We start from the raw sequence: 23,297 nt of genomic DNA on the forward strand, positions 1-23,297 counted from the left end.
CCTAAATTGTATTCTTGGTAGCATAGCACTGCTCATGCACTTCCTATGGCATGTGGAAGGTAAATGAAATATAGCAACCCTGCAGGATTTCTTACACAGCTATGGCTGTATTCAATAAGATACTCTGCTGTGTCAGTGCCACATCATCCCACTGAACTAGCAGAAAAGTGTAACATTCATCAAAAATCAAGGGCAGAGCAAAGAGCCAAGAAGAAAAGCAGAAGTGCAACCTTGCCAGGGCTCCCTACCCAGCAGAAAGGCAATTTTCCGCTTTCTCACAGGGCCTGCCGGTTGTGTTTTCCACTCACGCTGTTTTCCTGTGCTCCGTGTTAGTGGCTGCCTGTCCTAGGTGTGCTTCTAAATGAGGGAGAGGGAGCGTGTTTGTGTGTGTGTGCCGTGTGTTTACAAGAGTTATGGTAGCAGTTCTCAGCAGTCCTCTGAGAGTTCTAGGAAACGGCCCCTGTTATTTTATTCTCGGTCAATGTCAGCTCATGTCAGGCACTAAAGATCACACAGGACAGCCCTCTGCATCTCGCAGTCCTGGCTGGAGGCCTCAATGGGAGAGGGAAAGGGAGCGAGCTGCGAGTGGGCGGAGAGCCTTCCCAGCACTCTACCAACCACTGCAGGAGGAATTATGATAAACACCACTCTGGAAACCAGATACAACAGTACATTGTGTTCTTCTTCGGAAAAACAACCCGACTTCAGCTCACTTAAAGTAAACAGTTAATCCTGTTTATCTTTTTTTTTTTCTTTCTTTCTTGATGAGTTGTTAACAGAACAATCTCTTCTGCAAAGCAAATAAGAAATCAGTCCCCTAAATTAATACAGATTTTTTTTTCTTTCCCCCAGAAAAAAAAAGCAGTTTGACATGTAAACTTTCTACTATCAGCAAACAGTGTGGAATAACAATCTTTCTTGGCTTAAACTGACTTAACAAAGCGATGCCAAAACTGAATGAAACCTTTCCCTCACTTACATATTTTATTTTGGAAAACTGAAGTCCCAAACAGAATGTTCTATTCATTCCTTTTAACTATTCCGTTTCTGAAAAGAACAAGCAAAACTGGTAAACCAGAAAAAAAAAAAAAAATAAAAATCAGGGTATTTGTTGTCCTTGCCACTGGAGCACAGGGTGCCTGGGGAGCAGAGATCAGCTACTGAGCAGGGGGGTGGCTGGCCCCAGGTTTTCTCTGAGAGGGGAAAAAAGAGGAGTCAGATTAATTGACTGCAACTAAGGTAACAAACTGTTACCCTCCTTTTCAAAATATATGCTTACTGTGCAAATTCACGATGTCCCTGACTTCCAATAATAAGGGTGATTAATCAGAAAAGCAGATGGAATTGATTATGTTGTTTTGCTGGAGTCACCACAGTCTCCCTATTAACTACTTCTTATTGGGGACTTCAACAAAGTCCACTGAAAGCTACAAGCTTTCCCAGAGGGAATTTTAATTTTTTGCACTCAGGAGTTTAAATAGTTCCAAAAGTCAACAACGAAAGTGTGCTTAACATCCCTGGTCAGTAAAGTTTGTTGATTGAGCTATTTATAATCAAAAAAAATACATGATTTGAAAAACTGTAAGAGGATAAGAAAAATATTTCCCTGTTTTATTTTTACTCATTTTGCAAGCTCTGAGATCCTATATTTTCTGTGCAAATGATGTCATGAAGTGGAAAAATGTAAATTCATGTGAGTGAAAGTCTGATTTTCAGATTTTTTAAAAAATATTTTACATGCAAAATTTTTATATTTTTCTTGGGTTTTGTTTTGTTTTGTTTTTATCTTAGAGATCTTAATTTAGTTTGCATTTATTTTTAAATCTTTTGCAGCAGTTGCTGAATTTACTCTGGTGAGCTCTAATGTGACAGAGCAGGAAAAAGCAGAGCTATTTCCCATTGCAGAAGGGAGGCAGGCTCAGGAGGGAGCTATCAGCATCTGCAGCCAGAACCCCAGAGGAGCAGCCTAAGGACTATTCCCCCAATCCACCACTTATCCCACCATGGCCTCCAGCTAAGACTGGAAGAGCCAGAGTGCCTCCAGGGACGACTGGAAGAGCCAGTATTGCTAGGACAGGACTGCTGCTGAGCACTTCGTCTTGCTCCAGGTGCACCCTGTCATTTAACCCCCACCCTCCCAGGGCTGCACCTGCACAAGAAAAGCATGGTTGTCCCCTCATGACTGCGGGTTTGTCCTGCCAAATTTCTCCCCAAATTGACAGACAGTCCACAGCCCTATCTATGAAGGATCCAACTTGCACCAAGGTGCTGCAGCTCTGAGCAGGGTGGGCACTGGCTGCAGGACTGCAGGGAAGAGGAAACACTTTGGTGAAACCTCTCTCTTGGGAAGACAGAGAGGAATGTAGGGTCTTACTGTCTCTACTTTTTTTGGGAAACTCTTGGGCGTAGGAGAAGAAAGCAATAAACCTAAATCATTTAGGGTGCAGTTGTAACCCATGTACAAAAAAGACCCTCATGTTTAACCCCGTGGTGGCTGACCACCATCACACATTCCTTCAGGAGGGAATGGATCATCCAAGAGGAATGCGGATGAGAGGTGAATCAAATGCAGATCCTTAGGAGATGACACAACAGCAGGAAGAAAATGTGGAAGGTGAAGAAGACAAAGACAAGGAGGAAATATTCTCTGGTATCACCTCTTTTCCACTTCCTTTCTTACACCTTGCTGTTCTCCGTATCTCTCTTAGCTAGGGATGGGGGGAATTGCCAATCTGTGGTAACGTTTTACTGTAGGAGCACTTTCCCCATATACACTGGGATTTTTTACAATAAGAAATTATGGCCACAACAAACCCTGCTGAAAGAGAGGTGCAGATGGCAGCAGTTCTTCCAGCTTGAAAATGAAAACCTAAGTTTATTTGCCATTTTAAGCTTTTATTTGAACTTTGCAAAATGAGAAATCCCATTTTCTGTCACAGGTCAAGCAAAGCTTTATAAATTATTTTTAAATAAGTAGTGGGCTTGGGCCATTATCTAAAGTTCACTCATTCCATTGATTTCAATGAACTTTATTTCATGCTGTATAACAGGCAGAGAAAATATGTGGGCAGCACCAGCTACATTCCTTCATCTTGATTTCATTTAATCATTCATGCAAATTCCATGCTTCTCTTTTAAACCATCTAAAATGAACACCAATCAAGGATCAAACACTGAAGCAATTTTATAAGCACCACACATAAATTTTGTTGTAATTTCAAGAAATATTTTTTAGCAGAATCAAACTTGGAATACAACACACAGTACATAAAAAGAATCTTAAATTTGCCATATTCTCTCATTTTTGTTTGTCTGTTTGGAGGTTTTTTTGTTTGATTGTTTTTTGGTGGTATTTAATTGGGTAATCTTTAAACAGTCACAGAGAACCGCTCACTTTCAGCACTTTGGTTATCTTCAGATGTGTAAGATTTCAAATATTATGTGCGCTAATGGGAACTGTCCTAAAATAAAAAGTCCCTGCTACAGCATTTTAATCTCAATCACCTTGTACAGATGATAGTCTATATTTTATATCTCATGCATGTGGAATACTATTTAATTGTAATGGCATAATCAGTAATTACACTGGATTTGATATAATAATCCTGATCAAATACTGAGAAACTATGTCGTGCATGGTAAATTTGATTCCTTTCTTTGCTTCCGATGCAAAAGAACACAGTCCTGAAAATAAGAACCTGTTCAGATATCAGTGCAGCATGGTTTGTTCTCATCATTTATATTCCAAGGAAAAGAAGAAAACAGGACCAAATCTAATCAAAACTACAGGAAGTGTTTAGAGGCACAAAAGATAATAACATAAATTAGAACTGGATTAGGGCCCTTAGTAAACCTATCTATTCATGCCAAAAGAGGTGATTTAATATTCTGTGGTTAAGATTCTGGGTTTGTGTCTTATCCAACAATACTAACAATAACACATTGTTCTCCTACCACCATGCTGGTGGTGTTACAGCCTCTGATGTGATTCAGCACAGACTTGAAGGGACAGACACTGCTAAACGTTTGGATTTTCCTGAGCTGTCACCCATTGCAGGCCAGCAGGAGATACACCACAGACAAGATAACAAGATAACTTTTGTCTCTAAAACATGCAGTTTCCTGTTGATACTGTTCTGCATTGTCACATTTGCTGTCTTGTCCTCTTTTTCCTGTCACACATTCCTTCTCTAATTAAGTCTTCAGGGTACTGCACTGAGGAAACATTAGGACAGGGACTTCTCTGTGCCGGCAGAGCACCTGAGATCAGGGTACACGCCCTGATCTTCACCGGAGCATCAGTGTCACAAAAGCAGATCAAAGCTTTGGTGTAGCCGTTTAATCATCAGTCCCTGCTGCTTACCCTTCTAAACCACAGGCAATAAGGGCTGGTATTTGTATTTTCTGAGTACTGTCAGCAACTTAGCAGTTGCATTTTTCCATTTCAAGCTCTCCACTTGAGTAGGATCTCTTTGTGCAGAAGGGTGTCAGATCAGGCGGTGAGGCTGCTCCCCCTGGCCTGGCTTCCCAGTGCCAGAGCATTCAGGAACTATCAGAGGGAGGTCTGAAGGTTGCTTTAAGGGGGTTCCTTCCTACTGGACATGTGATTATAGGATGCAGAGAGCCACCAGCATATGAAAATGACAACATTTAAATAAACACAAGGCCGTATTTTCATGCATTGCCTGTTGTCACGGGACACGCTGTCCATGGTGTTCTCTCTCTCTCCACTGCCAGGTAATGTGAGAAATGTGGTTTTGGATCACTGTGACACTATGTAACTCATGTACTCCTAAGGTGAAGCATAAAAAGGCCCTAAATTTAAATACCTAAATATGCTAAAACAAAATTGACAAAGTCTTCAAACAAAATTATCAAAAACAGGAAACAAAACGCCTACATTTTTAAAAAATGTACTTTCTGATCACCCACTTTTAAAATGTTTCCTAAACTTCACTGCTGCAAGAAGTGTGAAAATATCAACAAGACAAGAACACAACAAATGAAAACATTGTAAGTGAATCCCACTTGGATCAATTTAAGCATTCTGCTTTACCAATTTTAAAAAAAAACTAAGCTAAAAAAACCTAACCAAAGTGGAATTTCTAAACAAGTGGTTTCAGAGTAGGAAAATGGCATTGTTTCAAAACATAGCATTTCAGCAATTTCACAACTTTTCATTTGCTTGTACAAGCTTTTCATAAGAAGTTTCCATTATTTTACAAGTTGATCTGACAGAAAATTATTTCTTTGAAAAATTCCCAACCATTTTTCCTAGAAATATTTTTCAAACATCTAATGCAGTATCTATTCATTAACTTTCAAGGCTTTGTTTTGACAAAACGTATTTATTTAGCACACCAAAGAATAATTATCCAGTATGCCTGTGAGTAGATGCAATGTTGAACAGTGAGGGACAGAATTGTAATATAAAGATTTATTTCCCCTTCTTCTCTAACAATAGCTGTAGAAACACATTTGAACATATGTACTGGGTTTGGCTCGGGTAAAGTTAATTTTATTCAGAGTAGCTGGTATGGGTCTGTGGCTTGGATTTGTGCTGGAAACAGTGTTGATAACACAGGGATATTTTAGTTATTGATGAGCAGGGCTTGTACAGTCAAGGCCTTTTCTGCTCCTCACCCCACCCCACTGCTGAGGAGGCTGGGGGTGCACAAGGAGCTGGGAGGGGATAGATGATCCCAAGTGACCAAAGGAATGTCCCAGATTATATGGCATCATGCTAAGAAGAAGAAAGAGGGGAGAACACTCAGAATGGTGGCATTTGTCCTCCCAAGTCACCATTACCCATGATGAAGCAAAATTTTCCTGGTGATGGTTGAACAACTGCCTTGCCAATGGGAAGGGGTGAATGTATTCCCAGTTTTCCTTTGCTTGCATAAGCAGCTTTTGCTCTACCTGCTAAAGTGTTTTCATCTCAAACCATGAGTTTTCTCACTTTTCCGATTCTCTCTCCCATCCCACTGTTGAGGGATGGAGTGAGTGGCTTAGTGGCCATCTGGGGTTAAACCCTGACAACACATAACTTTTGAGCAGAATAAGAGCTCTAGGGAAAGCTGTAAACTCTCTTGCATGCTAATTTTAATTTTTGGAACTTACACAAAATAAGAGCAAAATTTCTGAGTTTACATCTCTTCCTGATTGTTAAAACAAGTCTGTTAAAGCTTAGGAGAAGTAGAAACCTAGTGGGGAAAAAAGGTAATCTTTATCCTTAGGAAGAAAACCCAAAAAAAACCCCTGAATTCTTTACAGAAAACCCAAAAGATTGATACTGCTGGTGCCATTCCTGGAGACTGAACATGGCTATAGCTGTCCTCCTGGGGGGCCACCAAAGTGGGGTTCTGGCCCTGATCCTGAACAAGGTAACATGAGAACTGCATTCTGCCTCTATAAGCACCTGAAACAAAGATACTGAGCTGGGTATGGGAACTGCAGCCTGCCTGGAAACCACTTGGTATTTGAAGGAAGCCAGTGGAGAAGCCCAGTGAGGATCATGAAGAAAAGGGTCTTATTCCAACCTCCTTCATTAGCTTTTCTTACCTGGATTCTGCAAGGTTTGAGGCAGTGCTGACTCCCAACAGCAGCTGCAGGATCTGATTTTACAGTGTAACTGCACCTACGGTTTCCAGAAGCAGTTAATATGCATTTCCAGTGAAAAGGGAGAGAAACACTCATGAGAATTTTCTTGTAGAAAAGAGATCTACAACTTGTACCTAACCCAATGGGGATGTATCATTATCACTAATTTTAACTTCAAAATTGCAACTGGCATGAACCCTATTTCACTGGTCTTTTTAAGCTAGTTAATAGGTCCCTTTACTGGCAGTCCCACAAAATAAAAAACAGAACTACATTTTGAATTTTTTTCAATTTGTATGGAAGTTTAATTCACCACAAATATTTCTTTCTTAACCAAAAAGTTATTTATCTACAGCACACACAAAAATTTATCTTCTCATAGGACAAATATATGTGGTATCATCTGATTTGGTACGAAACACCAAAAGCACATTTAATTTCATCCCACAGTGGTTTAATCTGAATTTATAACTCTGTCTTTCCCCATTCATTTCCCCCTTCTCCCCAATCTACTATACTATACATGCTGTTCACTACTGCATATACTGACCTCTGTACACCTACTGAACACAAATTTCAGTATAAGGTATCAGTGAAAGATTCCCAGTATTCCTCATTTTTTCATTCCACATGTGGACACTAGCTTTAATCCTACAGCTGGTGTGTTAATGTATTAAAATCCTTATATAAACGGTGTATTCTTTGTACACTTTATATTACAATTTTCAATTATTATTAAATTGTGATTATTAAGTGGTAGGAGCTGGGATCAACCAACTTTGTAAATACAGCTATGTGAACAACATTCAACTGATGAAGTGGCAAGAATGTTTTGTAGAAGTCAGTTACAGTTCCTTAGTAGGCAATAGTGTTTTCCAGCTGAAAAAGACCAGTTAACAAAAGATTATGGTGAACAGGGTAGCAAAAAAAATGAACATAAGTTCTGTTTCACATGCACAAGTCAACAACAGAGGAACAGAAATCTCAAGGCATGGATGCAGCTTTGTCTTGGGAACTCCAGGTAACATCTCTAGTGTCAGCGCTTATAAACCTTAGTAAGAAAGCAAGCAGCAGCAGGTGCTTGGAGGTGCAGAGGGTAACACTGAAGTTATTCCAAAATGAGGTCATAGGAACAACTCATCATTTCCAAACAACTACTGCAACAACTGGATAGAGGGTGCTGGTGCTGGCCTGGAAGGACACACTCTTGGGAAAAGCACCATCCTCACCACCTGCATTTTTGCCTGCCTGAAGAACAACAGGGACAATTTGTCTGCTTCAACGGCACCTACAAGGTGTTATTTATTCAGCCTTAGAAACACACAAATGGAAACTACTGTTATAACTGGTATATTATGATATTTACCACAATGATCCTCTTCTTCTACTGACTCCATTTATTAAAACTGCCAGAAAATATTGCCTAACTGTGACCACTGCTTAGGAGTTAAGAAGCAGTTCAAACTTTGGGGATTTGCAGTTGCAGAATGGGTTGCACCATTTCAGAACACAGTGGGTGAAATGGAATAAGGGGAGAACACATCTTTTGGATATTAAATGCTTCCTAACTTTCTTATATGCAGGTTGATTTGAGTAGCATTAAATTGAAAAACAGTTACATCGTTTGTATTTTCAAAATAAGTTATCGGAAGCCTACACTGGGCAGAAATAAAATACCAGGTATTTACACAACACACAAAAATAGCTTGGAATCTTATGACAGCTGCACACAAAGTGATGCTCCCAGAAAGCAAGACTATTATTTTTCACACAGCAGCAGCATTTTCATGTAGAGTAAGAAACTTTCACACAAGCTTTGCACCTCAACAGGTCTTTGAAGTTTTCCTGGAAATACAACCCTGACAAAAGGAGAAGCCAAGGAATGCTCTTCCTTTGTCTTTCCAAGTCCTTCCCAACACCTCCGTTTAATCCAATCAAATTACAACGATCTGTGATGAGGTCAGTTTGCAGTATGAAGAAGAAAGCTATATGAAAAGAAAGAACAACATCTACTATCTCTGATCTCTTCAGGCTGTATTAACCTAAGTAAAACTGCTCAAAGAAAACAGAAATCAGACTTTGAAATGCTCAGGGTCAGAATATTTTCTCTGTATGAACTTCCATGTTCTACTTGCTTTGTGTAAGACTGTTGTATTAAAAGATTGAAATTTAACCTAGGCACTCTCAGGACACAGGAAATTTTTTACATTGTTTTCAAATTTCTAGTTGAGTAATGAAAGAAATATTAACATCTCCACCTACACTTCCCCACAAACTAAACTTTTTAATGACCAGATTCAGCTAAGAAAATATCCAGCTTCTCATGGCATGCTCTCATTTGAGTGCTCTCTAGGTTTCAAAATCATTTTTGTCTTCTGCATCTTGAAATTATGTGCACTGAAAGATTTTTCTGAAAAATCATAAAATTGTGTGTTTTTCATGATGTACGAGAACAGTGAAATTTTAAATTAAACATTTTTCCTGATGCAAATGTAGATGTATATACACATCCATGGAAGAAGAAAGAAATATACACATACATACTGAACTTTCAGACTTGAAATCACTATTTTCCAGGTGGTATCCACAAACTCAAAATTCCACAGATTTAGGATCCACAAACTAAAAACCAGTTTAATGTCAGAAAGCAGAGAAACCAGATGAAGGTTTTTTGACCACTGCTTCCACAGTTTTAAGCTGTCCCCTCTCCTCCCTCATAACTGTGATGGCAAAACCAAGTTGAGACAGCACAATAAATCTGATCAGGGAATGGATTTGCCTAAACAAACAAATTTCAGATGCAAAAATGAAGTTATTTACCTGCAGTACTATATCCAAATCTAGAGTTTTCAGCCCAGAAAAGACATGAGAAGTGTTGGAGCAGCTCCATAGGAGGGCTACAAAAATTACCAGATGGCTGGAGCACCTCTCCTGTGAACACAGGCTGCTGAGACAATTGGGATTGATCAGCCTGGGGAAGAGAAGACTCTGGGAAGACCTTATTGCCTTTTAATATTTATAGGGGGCTTATAAGAAAGATGGGGACAAAATTTTCAATTGGTTTTGTTGTGATAGGAAAAGGGGTAATGGTTTTAAATTATGAGGGTAGATTCAGACTAGATATATGGAAGAATTTTTATTTTTTTACAATGAGGGTGGTGAAACACTGCAACAAGGTTTCCATACAAGTGGTAGATGCCACATCCCTGGAAAAATTCCAGGTCAGGTTGGATGAGGTTCTGAAAAACCTTTTCTAGTTGAATATGTCCTTGGTCAAGTCAGGGTGGTTGGACTACATGGCCTTTAAAGGTCGCTTCAATCCAAACCATTTTATGATTCTGAGTTTTTTGGCATCACAAACAGCTGTCCCAGCTCATTTGAATGGGCACCCTGGCATGTACTGGCAAAAAGACAGCTCACTGGGGTGAGGAAATCTGGGAAGATAGACATGGAGTCAGATTAATTTGAAAGCAGATTAGAGAGAGAGAATAATTTAGCATGGATTTCCCAATGAAAGATCACAGCTTTGTCATGCCTAAGATGAAGCATAAAAACAAATGGGCTTTCTGCCACTGGTTGAAGGTCCATCACAATCCTTCTGCCTCAAGCATTTGTCTTTTGGCTTGGTTTTGATGGAAATATTGGTCTGAATCCCCACAGATTGGGGGATTGTAATTCTTGCAAGAATAACACTTGTAAAAATAATTTTTACACAAAATATTTACACAAATGATAGCACACAATGTAACATTAGAAACAATACTGCATTTTAATTTTATAACTGCAGAAGAGACAGACACATTTTAAAATGTAAGCTTAACCTAGCAGGACCAGCAGAAACACTTCAAAATCACTGAAAGTCAGTCTAATGGAAAACATGTTTAAAACCCTATAAAAAGCTTACTTTTTTGCATATTTTAAAGTCCATTTAGTCTTTTCAGTTTGCCAATGTGCATTTATGACTGTACACTACAAAAACACACAAACACATAATCTAATTTCCCCAGCAGAATCAGTTCACTAACACCGAGTAAGTAAAACAATCTTCAAAAGTGAAGGCTTTCAAACTCAAATTTCAATCTGTGTCCAACTGCCAACTACACACCTGACTCATATTTCTTCTCATTTACCTTCCATATAGTTTACTGAATATATTCAGCTTGATTCCATCTAATGGTCTGCTCTAGTGATTTTCTATTTTACTTGTAAATCAGTTTTATTTAAAAATTTATTTATTTGTTTCAAGATCCTTCAGTGACATCTGCAACTCCTGAAATACACTGGACTGAAAAAATATTATGATCAAGTGAACATATTCACTTTAGTATTTCCTTTTCTTGGACTGAGGCAGATCAGCTGGTAAATTAGACTGTTATGAACATTGCTTCCGTTGGTTTATCACTTTGTATTTGCAGGAATTAAAATTAATTTTTTTTTTTTATAATGACCAAAATATTTAAGGAGATAGTGGAAAACGCAGCAAATTTTCTAGTTGATATAAAGGAATGGGGAGAAAAAAAGAAAAGAAATCATGTTTGCTGTTTTTAAAGAACTAAAGGGATATAAACTGTCAGACTCTGGGTCATCATTAAGTAGAGGCCAGAGCATTGGCACGAATGACCGTGTTGTGAAGCCTACAAGCTTTATTTGGTTTTCAGTTCACATTCCTGCAGAGTGAGACATTCTTAATTTGGGAGAGCTACGGGTAAACATTTATGGGAAAAAATTATTAAATATTTCCTTTCACAAAGGTAGCAGGCAAAATAAAAATAAAAACAACTCCTGCACAAAATGCTAAAGGTGGTCTTTAACTATCAAAATTCAGCAAAGCAAATGAGGAATCCATGCTCCCTTCTGACAGGCACATGGGGCTTTTACTATTGAGAGACCAATCTTCCCTCTGCCATTTACCATTCACAAGCTCCTACTACATATATTTTCAGATTGGAATAGTATTATCCATATGTGAAATGGATATCCAAATAGTCCAGTCCATCATATGGAGATAACAGTAAGCACCTAGATTTAGCATCACAGAAGAAGTGAAAACACTTACAAGATAATGGTACTTATTACACCACCTGATGTAATACATAACTACTGGTCACTTCCCAAACCTCTCACTGAACTCCAGTAACCTTTGAGAGCTGTTTGTTGCAATTCAGTTTATGAGACAATATTTTAAATATTCTTACTCCAAAGAACTCTTGGAATGATGAAGATGTCTGAATATTCTCTTTCTAAATATGAAACATGTTCTGCTTGCAGAAGATTTCAGAATTTTGAACAAATATAAAACACAGTTTATTCACCCCAGTGAAAGAAGACATCCTGTAGAGGGGTCTGAGGCTTGAGTGGACATCGCAATTTCTGCTGGCTTTAGCCCTCGGCACTGCAACTCATTTATCTAAGTCTGAGAAATCCACAGGAACACCTAGGAATGTGTATCAGATGTGCTTTGATCAGTGTGTGCAGGGAGCTGAACCTTATTCTAACTCTACAAGCAGGAACATGCTGGCCTGACTGTACATGGACCAGGGTATACCAAAGCTCTCTTCCTCCCTTGAGAAAATTCAATGGCACACACACCACTCCTGCACTATAAACATTATGCGATTTTTAGCTGCTGAAAATACAGATAGTTGCCTCCTCTTCCTTGTATCTATAAAATATATATTTTATATATATAGATAAAATATGTATCTATAAAATGATGTGTGCCTCCTGGCTTCTTAGGAAAGGCATTCCTCTCCTGATCCCTCACTAATTGTCAATACCAAAGTCCAGAGAGTTTGCACTAAATGGGAAAATCTTTGAGAGCAACCTGGTAGCTTCTTCCAGTCAGCATGCAAAGATGAGGTTGATTTTCAAAATTTTATCAAGATTGTGGTAAGGCCAAGGTTTTATTATTACTTCCAGTATTTGGTGCAATTTCCTATAAACTCCCCAGTGTAGCTCAAAAATAATCTGGGGCACCATCAGTATTAAAAAACCTTGGACATGTTTTCCTGACATGTTATGCAAACATCTAGAAGAGTTCTCTTTGTGGTACCACCTTAATGGTGTCACACCAGAAAAGGAAAAGTCAGTAATGATAAAGCAAATTTTGCTTCTCAGATGTCCAATGGAACAATACACCAAAGATTTAATCTTCCAAAGGAACAGGCAACAGATATTTAGCAGAATTAGTTCCACAGCACTATGTGTCACCACAGTTATGCATAAAGATGTTATAGGGCTTGGCCTTTGAGGAGAGAACAAAACAATTGAAAAACATGACTGACAGGAGGAGAATAAACTACTTTTTCCTGGGAACTGAGCTATGCTAAATGACTGATCCTTCTCGAAAATCCTCCAGTATCATACTTCTTTGACTGTTCAGTGAAACTGGGAGTATTTATCACCTGGTATTATTACTCATGTGACTACAAACATTAATTGTATTTGTTAAAAAAAGTTGGTGTAGTAATTGCAGTTTCTTACTCATGAGGGATAAAATGCTGCATTCCACTTCTGTTTATTGAAAATTTCAGGACTATGTTAACTGCTGCCTAATATATCTAAAATATACTCAAATGAAGTAATTTTTTAAAAATTAAAAGATTATTTGTATGTGGCTTACTGTATTTCTTCTAGGAAACAATAAAAGGGTGAAATGTCCTAACAAGGCATCAAGATATGATGACATGGTAAAGGAGATAATCCTACCTGATTGCCACACCTTTTAAAATTATGTATAAGGAGTCTTTTGTTCCCTGTTTTTTTGGAATGTCATGCAACTCATAAATAATAATCTGGACCTAAATAAACACACGCTAGTTAAAAATCCTGTATTTATTTAAAGCATTAAATGAATCATTACTTCAAATATTCAAATGGCAGTATATTTCCTCAGTTTCTTACCTAACCTTTCTTTTATAAAGGCAATCTAAGACTATGCCAATAAGCTAATGGCAAATTTTTCTCAACCTATTTAAAACATTCACTGGTCAGTTTTAAATCCCATCAGAAATGTTTAGTATTAATATATCATGCTAATTTAAAGTAAGAAGCTAAGTCTTTAGAGCAGGAGAACCTGAATTATCAAGATTTTTTTCAGTATTCCCTTAATGGAATTCCTATATTTTGTCATTCTATCAGTAACATCAAGATTTTTCAGCAGAATTACAAGAAGCAAAAATATGAAGAAACTAAAAGGACACTGATAATACAATCAAGACTTAAAACCCCCTACATGTTAAAGAGCCTGTTTCTTGTTTTTTTTTAATAAGAGAAAAGTATCTTCACATGGGGTTCATATCTCCCCTTCAGTTGTAACATACCTAGATAAGCTTAAAATTTTCTTTTACTCAGGAGAGGGTTCAATTACTTATTAAGAATTACTTACTCTTTGCCAGTGGTTTGTATCAACTTAAGAGAGTAACATGGAGAGATGTATTTTTAAAGTGGGAAAATCCCAGCAACCCACAGACTTCAGCAATGAAGGTGCATGCAACCTCTAAGAGAGTAGATGATGGGACAAAAAAGAAGCAGGGCTAATCTTGGATGAATCCACTATGAAAAAAAAGGGCTAAATTGGTGCTTGAAGGATTTCTTGACAAAGATGACAATGTCCAGTTGCCCACTCCCTACAGCCCCCTTAAGTAATAGATAGTTACACTCAACTAAAACCACCTTTGTTTAAACACACTGTTTCTCCTACCCTCCCTCATTACCTGGTCAGAAATAATGATTATCTGATTAATTAATTGTTACTCAATTACCACCTAATCCAATCCCCATCAACCAATCCTAGGCACACCTTTACAACCACAATAAATAAAAAGAATGTTCATCTCCTCCTCTTCTTTTCCCACATCTCTTTCCTATCCTCCCTTTCCCACTCCCCCCAGATTAACACATTCTGGAATTTATTTTCCTGGCTGAGATCCAAGAACTAGAGTGTTCTCTCTATATTTTCCCCACAGGATGAATAAGAGATGCTGGTCCCGAGCCCATCCTCTGGTCTCACCTTGGGGTGAGTGCCAGTGACTCCTGCAGTGTTGCAGTTCTAGCAGAACTCCTTAAAAAGTGGTCCCACATTGCCCAACATTCTTTGACTCTCTTCCCTCCTCCAATGCTACTTTTTGGGATTCTTTTTAATTTCTCAGCTCCTTTCAGAGAAGCACCTCCTTAGTCCAGCTCACGTTAATTGTTCAGAGAAAACTTTTATTCACCCTGAGTGAACAAACTACTTTAATTGTAAAACAACCAAAATAAATACAAATTCCTGAATAAAATTCTAATCACTATACTGCCCCATTCCACATGCTCTGGAACTGGGCTATACTGTATGCCACATGCCAAAATGATTTGTATATACTATTGACATTTTTCATGTTCCCCGCAATGTTTGGAATACCGCACAGCACAGGGTGCAAGAAGATAAGATCGTTTATGTAAGCAAAATATGACCTTACCAGTGTGTAAATCCCTTATGTACGTATGCAGGAGAAATAGCTGCGAGTACCAGTACTACTTGTATGTGTAATTATTTGCTTTACATGCCACATCAATTCCGCAAACAAATAGTAACTATTTAGCAATATTCATCTCTTTCTATTGTAAAACATCTAGGAGGGGAGAGAGACAGAGAAAGGTAAGACTTTAAAGTCCACTAATAAATGTATACTGGCTGCAAACTAGTATAGAGATGTCAAGTCTGTGCTGTGAAAACAGAAATTCATGGCTGATAAAACAGCAGAAAATGGAAAGAACAGCCTGATCCAAGAAATCAAAAGTGCAACAGGCTGTGCTGCTCTGGAAAAGAAACATGGGCCTAGAAACAGTAAACACAGAGTTTATATGTATCATTCATTCATATAAACATATACATATATAAGCCCACACACATCCTAAGTTGTATTCTTGTGGACTATTTTTTTTTTTATAATTCAAAGCAGATATAGATAAAACTTACTAAACCTTCCTGTTTAGAATCTGAAGGTGATATGGTTAAGTACTCTGAAATCAACAGATGACACATTCAGTTTTCAGTACAGATATATATTCTGCAGAAATCTGGCATTACATCTCTTTTCAGCATTTTGCACCTGTGCCTCTCATCATATGGTTAAAGAATGTCTGTTTGTAGTAGCAGGCCCACAGCTTGAACAGACCAGTGGTACTGGGTGAATCAGGGGACATTTGAGTCCCACTGCTGCGTAAGAAAGAAGAATTCTGTCAGCCCCGGGTCAGGCCACAGGTAAGTGCCACCCACATGTTGCTTCCCACATCTGGAAAGTCTCATGTGATGCTCTCACAGAGGGAGCTGGAACAGTGTGGTTTATGCCCTGCTTGGGAGGATGGTTGGGGAACAGCTTTACTTCAGCTCTCTGTCCTGCATCTCGAAATATTTCCTGCTTGGGGTGGCATAATCTCTCAGGCTGGAGGAGGAAAGTCAAGCCTTTATCTCTCTCCCCCTCCTCCCTTTCCAACCCCAGCTGTTTCCATGGTAGAGCCAGCTGTAGCTGCTGCCAAAGAAAACAAGGCATTTTCCCACCTCGAGGGCATTCCCCTCTGAACATCAAACATCTACAGCAAACAATGGAGTTGAAACAGCTTTGCAAATAAAAAGTCACAAGAATTTTTCATAGTGGAAAATATCAGGCTACCTACAGGCAGGGGTTGCTTCCAGCTCACAAACACTACACATGCTTTCAAACACTCTCCACTGTGAGCTGAACTAGTCTTTACTGAGACATTGCATGGTCCCAGTGATGTAACTTGAATTAATTCTCCCTCAAGCTATTTTGTAATCACCTTAATTGTCAGGTCTTAAAAAGAAGAGATTTTTAGTTCTTTGGGAAGGGAGTGCATTTACATGCAGTAAGAAGCCAAGCAAACTGTAGGGTGTTCTGAAACAGCAGGTCACACACTAAGCAGTGCATGAAGTAGGGGAAAGGAGAACGGGCATGTGCTACTGGAGAGCTTCAGGGAGCAGAGCATGTGATAAGCTGTTGAGGGAGCTGTGCTTTGCAAGCTCTAGCCAAAGGACAAATGAGCAATGCAGAGAGCCCCTGGCTGCCAGAAGCTACTGAACCCACACTAGAGGCCTCCATGGAGACTTGGCAGCATGGGGTTCAGCAACAGCAGGAGCCACATGTTTTCTGTGCTCCTGCTCAGTGCCTGCACATACGCTCAGCCCTACCAGCACAGCAGCGTCCCATGGGGTCACGTTTCCCCCTGGCCACCCTGACCCCACCCAAACATCCCCTCTGCTCCACTCCACTACAGCACTGGCATTCCTGCCTTCTCCACAAGTACACTCCGCTGGTCTTCCCTCTCTCCCATCTCTCAGAAGCAGAGGGGTTTGTCAGGAAGTGTGTGATACCCACTGAGCACTGCTGCTAAGATGAATAGGGAACTCTTAGTCCCTAGACCAAGAGCAGAAGATGAAAGGTAATTCAAGAAATCATTTGGTGGGAAAAAATACTGGACAAGGTATCACTGAACAAGCTTCTGTTACTAATCCCTAGCTAAACTACAATTCCTACAGATGAGCACAACGAAATAGTTTTACTGTGGAAAATTACCAGAGTTTAAATGTGCACCCCACATATTTGGCATTCATCTCCTCCAGAATTTTGCATACAGGTAAGCCTCAGCAAAGATGGAAACAGTGCTTATCTGCATTTTTCTGTATTGTTGGGGCTGTGGAGGAAGGGAGTGACAGGCACGGGTTGAAGGTTCTGAATTTTCAGAACTAATTATGTGGAAAATTAAAATTGACATATTTTTGTAATAAAAAGGGCTTGCTTTAGATTTCTTTTTAATTTTCCCACTTCTCTACTGGACAGTTTAGCAGATGCGAGCCAGGAGAGTCAGTGACTGGGAAAGTAGTTGAGTGCTGACTCATTAGAAGAATTAACCCTACACATCTTTCAGAAATCACCATCCTGCCAACTCCCATGGGAAGCTGCCCAACAAGACCATCACTCTCACTTACTGCCTACAGCTTCTCCCAAGATTTCAACACCTTCTGTACATTCATGCTTGACCTAAAGTGCCCAGTATGGAAATGTTCCTCCAATCTTGCCTTCCCTCCTCCTTCCTCACTTGGAAAAGACTGGTCAGCCAACATTTTCTTCACAAAAGGATGAAGAAAACCTGAGAGTCTGACTAATTGCAAGAAGAGAGTCACACTAGAAGTATTGCTGAGAACAAGACATCTGAGGTTTTAGATATTAAACGTGGGTGACTGAGAAAATGGGACTTAACTGGTAAAGGAAACTGGTAGTTAGAGGTCATTGATAAATGGGAGTGGGGGGCAAAGGGAATAGTTCACACATTGTCTGTCATTGGTACATAAAACATTTCTATTTGACAGTTTTCCCATGTTCAACCATAAAGTGACAATTGGTTTAGAGACACTGTAACTTTAATCTCAGTAGAGACCATGAATTCAGACTAATCTGAAATCTTAACTCAGCACTTCCAAATAAAAACAGAAATGAAAAAATGTTACTGGTAAATATCACCATTATGAATAATATATTTTTAAACTATTTTTCCATAAGGCACATATACCTATTACTACAGAAAGTCTAGAAACCTTAACCAGGTTCATGCCCCATCACACTAGGCACATGAGCTATGTAGCAGTTTGTGAGACTGCTCACATGCTTTTAGCAAATTTCAGCAGATGGATGGAAAAAATGTGTGTGTGTGTGTGTGTGGTGAACAACAACAGACCATGCAGATAATCTACAAAATCTACGGTTAATTTTTTCTGTTGTCTTATCTTTACTGTAGTAGTTGTACTGTGTATGATGGATTTCCAAAACATACCAACAAGGTCTCCAATTCCAATACCTCCTTAAAGCTCCCTCTTCTTCAGCATCCATTCCATTTATACATCTGAACCCCAAGACAATTTATTTTTTTCAAGCAGGCAAAACAATTATTTCTCAGTTATTAAATACACTAACATAATACAGAGACATACAGAGAGAGAAAATATGCATTAAACATTTTGCAGAGGGGCCAAAGAAGGGAGTTTCTGGCAATTACTCAGCATAAGGAGTAAGGTATATGGTGAATAGATTAGATAAAATTAGTAGTTGTCAACCCAGTACTGCCTGATGACAGAAATTACAGCTTTATCTCTCTCTTATCCATGCCTCCCACATATCATGTGCCTCATTAGGATCCTATAGACAGAACACACAAGAAAAAGACCATCCTCAAGCAATCAGAAAAATCCATCCAAAAAAATAAATCAAAAATCTCCTGCCAGATTTAGTATAAATTATTTGTTACAGGACCCAATTATGTACTATCCTAGACTATCACAGCATTTGAGGAATGGGAAAATCCATGCTGTAAACAGGTGCCTTGCCATGGTTAAAAATGCCTCCTTGTATTTTTAAAGAACACATGTTCTTTGCCTGCTGGAAAAACTAGCCATATATTAAAACCAAAAATTAAAGACAACTGGCAACTGACTCAGGGAAAGGACTGGGCAGTCAGGATCTAGCTATGTTAAACTTGGCTGTGTTGAGTTAGATGACACAGAAGTATGAACTTTGAGAAAGCACTGGAAACACCTTTGCCAAATGTTTGGAGGAGAAAGATGTTGCTTTTTAGGCTACACGGTCTGTACAGTATCTGGTACAATGATCTGTGACCACAACACCCGAAGCTAGAAGCACGGTGCTGGCTGTCCCAGCCATCTTTGTGGGAAAACTTGGTTGGGTAAAACTGCTTTTCCCAATTATCCGCATTCCTCTAACTAAATTCTTGCACAGAGGTTTTTGTTTCAGTCACAAGAGCATGAGGAACAAATGAGCAAGGACCCTGAATGGCTGAACAGTAAGTCAAAAACAAACCCAAGGTCCAGCATGTGATGACACCACATAGGTCATTTCCTTCTGCATAAAAGAAACTAACCCATAGGAAGCATTTAGTAGAACAGTAAAAATTAACAAAAATATTTTCTATCAGGTCATGCCGAACAAGTTTCCAGCAGATTTAACGAATGGTGCAAAACATTCCAGCAAAATCTTGCTGGTTTGCATGACAAAGAAGAATGTGAGTACATCAAAGCTTGAATGTGCCAAATAAGAAATTGTCCTTCTGGTCCTCAAAAGACCAGCTGACTTTGAAATTAGAACGAACTGAGCCTTGACCACATTTGTAAAGACAAAAGAGAACCAAATCACAGACACGATCTGTAGGGAAGTCTAGATACTGTGACATAAGTTTTCCCACCTGTAGTTTGAGGTTAAGGTTGTAAGCACTGAACACACATAATTAATGAGCTGTGCTTCCACAGACTCACAGGGCTTTCAAGAGCCTGTCACATTCTTCTCAAGTGGATCATTAAGGGTGGTGTACCTAAATGGATGGGTGGAGGAAATTTATCTGAACAGAAGATTAGAAGTGATTCAATTTTGGGAGATAACCCGACTTTTTGTCTTGGTAAGACTATAGTTCAACCATGTGAGTTGACACTGGCATGTGGGGCTACTCAGCAGTTTCACCCACAGACTCTGTTGTGCAGATGAAAAAGAATAGCATTATAAAGCTTCTTTTTGTGAACCATAAAGGTACAATTCTGACATGATGCTGGCTGATGTAATCAACGGTTTAATGAGGTAAGGCTTAAAGAGGCAAACAAAGGTTTTCACAATGAATTTTTTAAATTCCCCTTAACTGAAAAGAGTTCATCACTGACAACTGGTGGGACTGTGACAAAGATAAAAGGAGTGGAAATTCATGCTGAGATAGTTTTTTACGATGGTGAAGGAATCTTTTCTCTCTGGAAAACACACTGCAAGTAGTGGCAAAAGACCTGGGAAGAAGAGGAAGGGAGACAGTGGTTTTCAAGAAGAAACTACTTGAGAGAGAAGTCAGTGCTGAAACTTTCCATTCCAAAGCTTTTAATACTAAAAGGACTAAATTATCTATAAGAAAGCACTGTGTTCATTTCATACCTTCTACAGAAATGCAAAGCAGAGTATAGACCAAATTACCTACTTTTCTTTAGGTATCTCTGTGGTTGCCTGGATGAATGGAGGTGTCAGGATTGTAAGGGGAACACTGACTGACCAGGAAAGGAAATTGTCTTATTTATGCAAATACCAGAGACCATGGTGCTTGTCATACTGGAGCTCTAAAACCAAAACATCTTGTGCCTTCCTCATTTTCTATTTCACAGTTACTTTTGTTATTTATTTTTAAATAGCCTCCTGACTAACTAGATTCCAGAAGAAGAGGGAGAAAAAATTGTAAAAGCAAAAACTGGGAGAAACCAGAGAAGGATAGCTGAGCCATCAATTTCTGTAGACCAAACCCTTAGGTCCAATTCACCCTGTGCTACTGCCAGCCACTTACATCATTCATAGCAAAAACTTAAACAGTCCAAACTGGTGCATTCAAGACTTGCAGGAATACTGCTTATTCGCAATATATTCTAAAAGCTAAACACAAAATAATTTTAGCAACTGCATAGATGCAGAGCATTATTTAAATAGAATAGTCGTTAAACAAGCAATACACCGTTTAAAGATGCAAACCTCAGCATTTGCTACACTAAAAGTTTTTCTACAAAATCCTCTCGAATCCTGGAAAACTTGCTCGTTAGAAAGGTGCATGCTGTTCTAACATATATATATATATATATATGTATATATGTATATGTATATATATATGTATATCTATCCCATGTCAGCACAAACAGCCTCCATGTAAACACGCAGCCGGGAGTACCATGAGTAACACCTCTGTTTCCATCAGAAGCCCTTTATCCTGCGTAAGAGGTCTGCACGCTAATAGATGTCCTAGGCTAATGCTAACTAGCTACAGCTGGCTCGCAGCTATAAAAAGCATTAATGAAAACATAAATACAACTTCTCCACTTCCCTCAGCCCGTACGTCAGGGCTGCGCAAAGGCAGCGCTTTCCAAGAGGTCTGTGTGAATGAACTGGCTGCTCTGAACCAGCTTGCTCTGGTTCTCCTGGGTTTGTTTACTGAACAGCGTGTGCAGAGACGCGCTGGGGGATGCAGGGGGGGAGACACACCACGTGTGCCCTCCCGCAACCCCGAGCCCTGGGCTTCCAGGGAAGGCTTGGATAAAGGCAGGAAATATCTGCTCACCAAGGGACTGACCCATGGGCAGAAAAGTGTCAGTCTGCACTGAGGCTGGACACAGCTCCGCTTTACCATATAGCCCTGTGTTTTGCTGTAATACCACTTTGCTGTGCTGTCACAGACTCGTTTATAACAAATAACCCACGCAGCGGCACGCACGGAGCTGAGGAACAACGCTTTATACCTGGGAGTTCCGTCAGCTCTCCAAACTTACTACAGTGCTCACACTTTTATTGTGCTAAATACAAAACTATATTGAAGGGAAAAAAACAGAAAGGGAGCTTTATCCAGGACATATAGAGAAAAGGAAAAAAAGCATATATTTCTACTTCATGGAACTTCAGGTTGCAAATTGAGACCAAAACATCAGGATACTGAAGTGCTACAATAATCAGCAATTTTTATCAATCCACACTGCACGCACACAAAATCTTCATTATTATTTGACTATTGGACTGTTTACCTGCTCTGTTAAAATGGTTTTATCATGAAAGCAGTCACTTTGCCACCATTTGCTTCTGTGGATTTCAGCAGGTGACCTCAGACAGAGACAAACCCTTCAGGTGTTTGCAGGGAGGCCAGGCATGTTGGCTTGCTATCCAATATATATGCTAAGCTAACCACAAGCTTGAATCAATACTTAAGAACTGTATGTAGCTTTCATTTTTCATTTTTATAATGGAAATCTGTTCATACACAAGGTTGATTGGGAAATTTGGGGTTCTTCATAAAAAAAACGTTTAGGAATGCCCAAAAGTACATTTACCTTTAAAAAAAAAGAAAAGTATCTTATTTCCAAATATCATTCTTCTTTCTCATTATTTTGTTCAATGCGTGACTTTTTAAATTCTTCTGATTTGCACTACCCAAATAGCAACTGCAGCCAGGCAGATCACTCCCAAATGCAGCCTCTATGTATTCAGCAGGGATCCAACATATCACAGAAAGCAACCCATTTGTCTACACAGGAGTTTCCTAAATCTAGCATACAGATGTTATCCTACGACGTGCAATGCTTGCAAGCATCTAAAAAGAAATTATCCAATTGCAATTTGTTGATTTGCTGAAGTTGCAACCTTTAAACCAGATGTGCCACCTCTTTTTGCTTTGAATTCTCCCCCTTCTCCTTGTGCATATAAGCTGATTTCCAACCAATTTCTTAAAAATCCACAACCTTAGTAGAGTCCCTTTCCACTTGCACTGTTGAAACATAAACAGCCTGAGAGACACTGATTTTCCTAACTGTTCATGCATCCACTTCAAATACCTGTTTTCTTAGGATGTTATTGATATGTTCTCCCTCAAATCCTGGCAGTCCAAATACAAAAGGCGACTCAGATACACAGAAGCACCAAGGTATAGATGAGCTCCTAACCCAGATATTTTTAATCATGACTAAACAGCCCAAGCTGCAGCAAGAAAGCTTTGGCAGTTTTCAGCTCCCTTGGAAAGGAAATATCCACTTACTATTAAATTAAATAGAAATAAAGAAATTAAAAACACTTTTGGAAAGATTAGGCACCAAGTGTCTTTGTTAACATTGTCTTCCACTTCCTACTTACATT

The 23,297-nt window shown here is 39.1% G+C and overlaps 1 protein-coding gene and 1 long non-coding RNA gene across 6 annotated transcripts in view; one reads left to right on the forward strand and one right to left on the reverse strand.

Annotated features, from left to right (window-relative positions):
- Positions 1-23,297, reverse strand: part of SPIDR (scaffold protein involved in DNA repair) — a 199,527-nt gene that overhangs the window by 39,391 nt on the left and 136,839 nt on the right. The window lies entirely within an intron of this gene.
- LOC106628421 (uncharacterized) lies at positions 16,828-18,064 on the forward strand. The gene is made up of 3 exons (XR_001331805.2): positions 16,828-17,040; positions 17,138-17,235; positions 17,439-18,064. It is a non-coding gene; the product is annotated as an uncharacterized LOC106628421 (long non-coding RNA).

Source organism: Pseudopodoces humilis, chromosome 1 (assembly GCF_049639895.1).
Source record: "Pseudopodoces humilis isolate 2021_Gansu_Grassland_sample_001 chromosome 1, ASM4963989v1, whole genome shotgun sequence".
Lineage (NCBI taxonomy): Eukaryota > Metazoa > Chordata > Aves > Passeriformes > Paridae > Pseudopodoces > Pseudopodoces humilis.